General features: G+C 33.7%; 1 long non-coding RNA gene across 1 annotated transcript; it reads left to right on the top strand.

Annotated features, from left to right (window-relative positions):
- The first annotated feature begins 2288 nt into the window (after nt 1-2288).
- On the top strand, nt 2289-3056 carry LOC135833793 (uncharacterized). Its single transcript, XR_010556553.1, has 3 exons — nt 2289-2583; nt 2654-2783; nt 2906-3056. It is a non-coding gene; the product is annotated as an uncharacterized LOC135833793 (long non-coding RNA).
- Nucleotides 3057-6026: the final 2970 nt, after the last annotated feature.

Raw genomic sequence — 6026 nt, forward strand, 5'->3', positions numbered from 1 at the left:
GTACTCACGGCCTTTTTAACTAGGGGCCCCAACTTGTTGGGATCACCCCTAGGCGAAATCACTCCCCCTTCAAACTTCCTCCAGAGACGGGTCGGGGGCCCGGTCTGCTGTCAGACAGGTACGCGTGAATAACGACTCCTGGAGCTTGGCAGAGATCGAGCCTTAGGCAACCGCCTAGGGGTCTGGGTCAGGGTGGACGATCCGTCTCACTCTCCCTCCCATTCCCCTTCCCGTCCCTCATCTTAATCTTGGGGTGAAGGTATAACTATAATCTAGGATAATTAAAATAGTAATATTAGTAGCCTTAAGATTAAGATTGTTTTTCTTTTTAATTAAAATAAACCCTCGGCGCCTAGTGCGACCGGGGTTTAACAAAAAAAAAAAAAAAAAAAAAAAAAAAAAAAAAAAAAAAAAAAAAAAAAAAAAAAAAAAAAAAACCTAACCTAACCTAACCTAACCTAACCTAACCTAACCTAACCTAACCTAACCTAACCTAACCTAACCTAACCTAACCTAACCTAACCTAACCTAACCTAACCTAACCTAACCTAACCTAACCTAACCTAACCTAACCTAACCTTTTTTTTTTTTTTTTTTTTTTTTTAAGGGTACCCCAATCCCCACGAGGGGGTGGGGGAAGTTTATTCGATAATATGATACAATCTTGTACACATTTCTACCTATTGGTTTATCAATACATACAGATCTACATAAATCGAACTATTATCGTTAATTACATTGCTTAATGTTAATATACAATTGTAACATCTTGAAAACAAAGGTGAAAAACCCCAGTGGGGAAAACCTAAGTGGGGAATGGCAAACTACATTTAAATGCATAATAACAAACGTCTAAATTATAACATGGTAAATTTAAAAGTCACCCACCACTGCCCGTGAACCAACCGAGACCAGTTTCTACGCGCCACGAGTGGTATCTACGAAACTGGCCCAGGCAGGCCACGAACAATGAGGAGTAACCTATTTAATAATGGAAAACGAGAAGACATTTACATTTTACATTGGTAAAACTTTAATAAGAGACCGTTCGGTGATGCCAAGAAACCCGGGAGATCAGAACAACAGGACATCAAGTGACATCGTCTAACGCCCAAGATTCTAGCATCGCGAGCGGCCTTGGGATTGCGAAAAAGAGATAATCTGGTAAATACGGTAAATACGTATGGTTGCTAATGGATTATTAATACAATTGTACATAATGGATTACAGTTGGTAATCAACTGTTGTTATGGTAACAATAACTTGATAGAAATTAAAAATTGATAAACTAATTTGAACGTTGGATTAAGCTAATGATTAAAACGTACGTTATTATCGTAAAACATAATCTTGAAAATGAATAATTTGATCGTAAGCGTAAATGACGAGTTAAATATTACAACATTTGGAAACGTAATACTAAATAATCATAACTTCGGTGTTTAGGTTGACTTAGTTGATATTGACATGAGCGAATCTTATATCGAGTTAATATTACCACTATTGGAAACGTAATACAAAATATAATCATAAACTTGGGTACAGTCTAACATTTATACCTAACATGGGAAAACAGAGTTTATAGTTTAATTGAAATTGAATAGTTGCTATCATAACATGATCGTTTTGTTGAATTAATATTAACAACAATGGAAAAACTAATAAAATAATTTGAGATGATCTTTGTTGAATTAATTCAATTGGCGGGCCCGTTGGTAAAAATTGTCCTCTTTGAAACTTTTAAGATTAACGATGTTAGGAAAAATTTACTTCAAGATAGTGAAATACACGTAAACCAATTTAAACGTTAATAATCGATGGATTGGGAAATTATTTAATTTAATTTAATTAGTGGTGAATTCGAATGGGCTGCGGTGAATAATTAAGTAATCAACATGATTGGGAAATTAATCAAATGGTAATGTGAATTTAATTGAAAACCGTTGGTTTATCAACGGAGTTATAGCTGAATGCTAATTATTGGAAATTTTAATATCGGAGAATTTTATATGGTCGCCTTTGAAAATTGTTAAAACGTAAACTAATTTGAGGATATTTAAAAAGAAAAAAGGAATTTTGTTTGGTAGGTTGGGAAATAGGTAGTTGAGAAATAACTAGCGCTCCTGGTGCTTCTAGGGTGAGGTAGTATCTATGTTGAATTAGGTTGGGTTATAAGCTGGATTTAGGAGGTAGTGGATGATAAGATTACGAGCAAATAATTTCATAACTGAGGAAAATATCTATAATTATTGAAAATTAATAGAAACGTTTAAAAACGGAGAGTTTTAAAGTACCTAAGGGGGGTCATGTGACCGTGAGTGAAACGGATAGATATACGTATGTTAAAGGTTAAATTTGTACAGTTTAATGCCCGATAACTTCGTTGTTTATTATGAAGAGGAATATTCGAAGGGAATTTTATCTAATGTGAATGTTTTGAAGAAATTTACGCGATGCCAGAATTATTTAATCGAATTGTAATCTTGTTTTAGGTAAGCGAATAAGAGTGATTGGTGATCGCAAATTTATATCATTCGGACGAAACGAATAATTGGAAGATTTATCGTTGAGTTCCTTCGATCGGTAAGTATTTCGAATACTTTTCCATTTTAAAGAGACAAAAGAAATTGGTGCTTTGTGGATGAATTTACAGGTCGGAGGATCGCGGATCGTGTGATTTGAACTGGAAGTGGCTGAAAAATTTTCGTGGTAATTTGGGAGCTAGACTATGTATTCGATCGAAGGAGATCAATTGCTGATGGTTAGTTTCTTCGTTGAGAGGGGTAAGTAAAATATAATTAAATTTGAAGACTACTACTGTAGGTATTTATTTGAAACGGAATTTTGGATTAAATTGTAAATCGGTTCAGAGGATATTAGTTGATCGTAATTATAATTTGTCTAGTTTCAGGTGAACGAACAAATGCGTCGTGTCGAATGATGATTTAGCTTGATATTTGGTGGATAAACAAAACGAACGAGAGTTTAGAAGTAGACTGGTGTCATCATGATGTTAACGATCTAAATAAATTCAGACTAGTTTAATTTAATTCAAATTGATCGCAGTGAGCGTTTCTGATCATATAATACAGGTAAATGGTGGGAAGATCAAGATAGTTTAATCGTAATCGAATAATTCTGGGAATTAATGGGTAATAATTTGGAACGACTGCTTAGTGTAGAAAACGATTATTTAAATCTGTCAAGAATTGTGTATTTTCGTAATAATTCAGATAATTGGTGAGAAGATCGAGGTAATTTAATCGCCAAATGAATAATAACTGGGAATTAAGCATACGAGCGCATCGCCTCGGATGATTTAATTTGATAGCAAATCAGAACGTTGAATCGAACGATTTAGTAAGTAATGGAATTAATTTGAAGATGATTTTGAGCTGAACGTTGATTACAATTGAATCTTGAATCGAAAATCTTGGTAGTTATCTGAGGATGGAGATCGCGAAGAAGGTAAAATTTGAGTAATTTAGTATGGGCTTTAGAAACCATTTGCCAATGAATATAGTGATATCGCGAACGTGATCGTTGATCTGATCGATAATTTCAGTGTAGGGACTAAATAAATGATGTCTAATGTTGTTAATCGTTTTAGATCGTGAATAATGGTGTAGGGACTAAATAAACGATGTCTTATGTTATTTAATAATATTTCAGGTAAATGGTGAGAAGGTCTAGATAATTTAATCCTCGAGTGAATAATATATTGGGAATTAATTGGTGATTTGCGAATGTAATCGAATAATGTACAGTTGAGGTAAAGTAATTTGTTCAATTTGAAATAGACGATTTTAATTAATTAATTAATAAATCACGAACGTTGAAACAATGAATTGTGGTAATGGAACTTATTTAGGAGATGATTTTAAGTGAAACTCAATTAATCAATTTGATTGCGAATAAACGATCGATGATTGAATTAAACTGATTTTGCGTTGATTATCGTAAGGCAAAGGTGGTAATTTGGAAGCGAACGAATATGACAATTTCGTAGGTAAGTATAATTTAATTGAAATCGATTGCGTATGTTGAAACGAACGATTTAATCTTGTTTAGGAATCGATTTAGTAGCTGATTTAGAAAGAATTCGATCGAATGTAGTAAATTTAGTGCTAATTAAACCGGAGTATTGGTTTGATTGAGTTGCTCGGAACGTTCGGTTCCGTTTACGATGGCTAGGAAATGGGGATGGAATGGCAGCGAATTTGATCGAATCGGATATTAATAATTAAGGTTAAATGATGATTGCGAATACCGGACCTATATAGGTGTTATTTGATACCTTTGATTGATAAATTATCTGTAATCTCAAACGCAACGTACGTGTTCCGTTAGCGTTGAATTATACATTAAACAGATTGTAGTTTTGAATATCATTTGATAATTTATTGATAAATGATAAGGAGGTTATTTTGTTTTATCTAAATGGCAAGCCTGATTAGAGACGCAAATTGAGCTAAATAGGTAATTAGATAGGTGGATTACTTGGTGACTAGCGCTTAGCGGATTCGGAGTGTACTGGAAAATTGAATTTCGAACCAGGTAGGTTCTATTTAGCTAAAAGGCTTAAGGTGATAATTTAGTAAACAGATTAATGAGCGATATAATTTCATAACGGAGGAGAATATTTATAAAATTAATAGAAACGTACAGAAACGGAGAGTTTTAATTTACCTAAGGGGGGTCATGTGACCATTAGAGAATCGAATATGTATGCGAATAATCATGGTTAAATTTTGCAGGGTTTGATTGCTTGTTAACTTCGTAGTAGATCATGAAGAGGAGTAATTTCGAAGAGAATTCTATCCGATGTGAATGTTGAAGAAATTTACGCGATGCTATTGGAATCGGTAAGTAACATTATTTAGAATATCGTTGAAATAATTTAAAAGAGTTGATGCTTTGTGAATAGTTGTTTTAGGTAGGAAGATTGCAACGCGAGCGAACGAATTTAAGCGAATATGAAAAACAACCTGAGACTGAAAGTAGAATTGACAATAGCAGCTTCAAAACTGCGTTGAAATGTGAGTAATTTGGAATTTATTAATCGGGACGAAATTGATTGAATAATTGAACGGATTGTTCTTTAATAGGTGACGATCGAAAACAATAATTCCGGGTAGATAGATCTAAACGTAATGTGGGAAAGTAATTCTAGATCGAATAACATGTAAATTTAGTACGTAGATCTATAATAAGCTGATACGAATTGAACGAGTAGTGTTGATTATATAATTTGTTTCTTTTAGATGATCGAGCGAAGTTGAATATCATTATTGCTGATGGTTTTCGTTTTCGAGTAAATTATTGGGATTGGGTAGTTGTCAACGTTAATCGTGAATAATTTATGTGGCATCGCCTTTGAATAAATTCGGTATGGCTTACAATAAAATCGTTTAATATCGGTCGAACGAATGCTTTTTGTGTAAATAAGTCATCAATTTGGAAAGTAGATTAAAACGGAGAACGGAGCTGTTAATCGTCAGATCAACCGATTGAAAGAAGCGAATTTACAGTCGTAGATAACGAATTTTACAATTTAATCGAATGTTGGTAAATAACTCTAGGTATGGTTAACCTCTAGATTGATGATCCAGGAGTAGGAACTAAATATACGTTGTCTAGCGTAAATTGATCATTTAACGACCTCGAAACGTAAGTTAGATTTCAACGTAAAATTTAATTAGTCAATAGATTGGCTGTTGATTTGAATCCGTTGCTGGATCGGAAAACGCACTTTTAATAATTTAATAAATGGATTGTGTTAATTTAGTCGCGAATGTTGGTAATCAGTTTGTCTGTAACAGGTGAACGAACGTGTTTGTTTAATCGCGATTATCAACGATTTGGGAGTAATTTGACACCGAGCAATTTGATAATTTAATATTAAAGATGTTTGTTGAAGAACGAACAACTGCTACGTGTTCGACGATTATTAACTTTGAAGAATAATTACGTTTTGGAGTAGTTTCGTTGAGAATGGAAGATTGCTGGTAATCGAACGGATTTGT

This window comes from Planococcus citri, chromosome 2 (assembly GCF_950023065.1).
Source record: "Planococcus citri chromosome 2, ihPlaCitr1.1, whole genome shotgun sequence".
In the NCBI taxonomy this organism is placed as follows: domain Eukaryota; kingdom Metazoa; phylum Arthropoda; class Insecta; order Hemiptera; family Pseudococcidae; genus Planococcus; species Planococcus citri.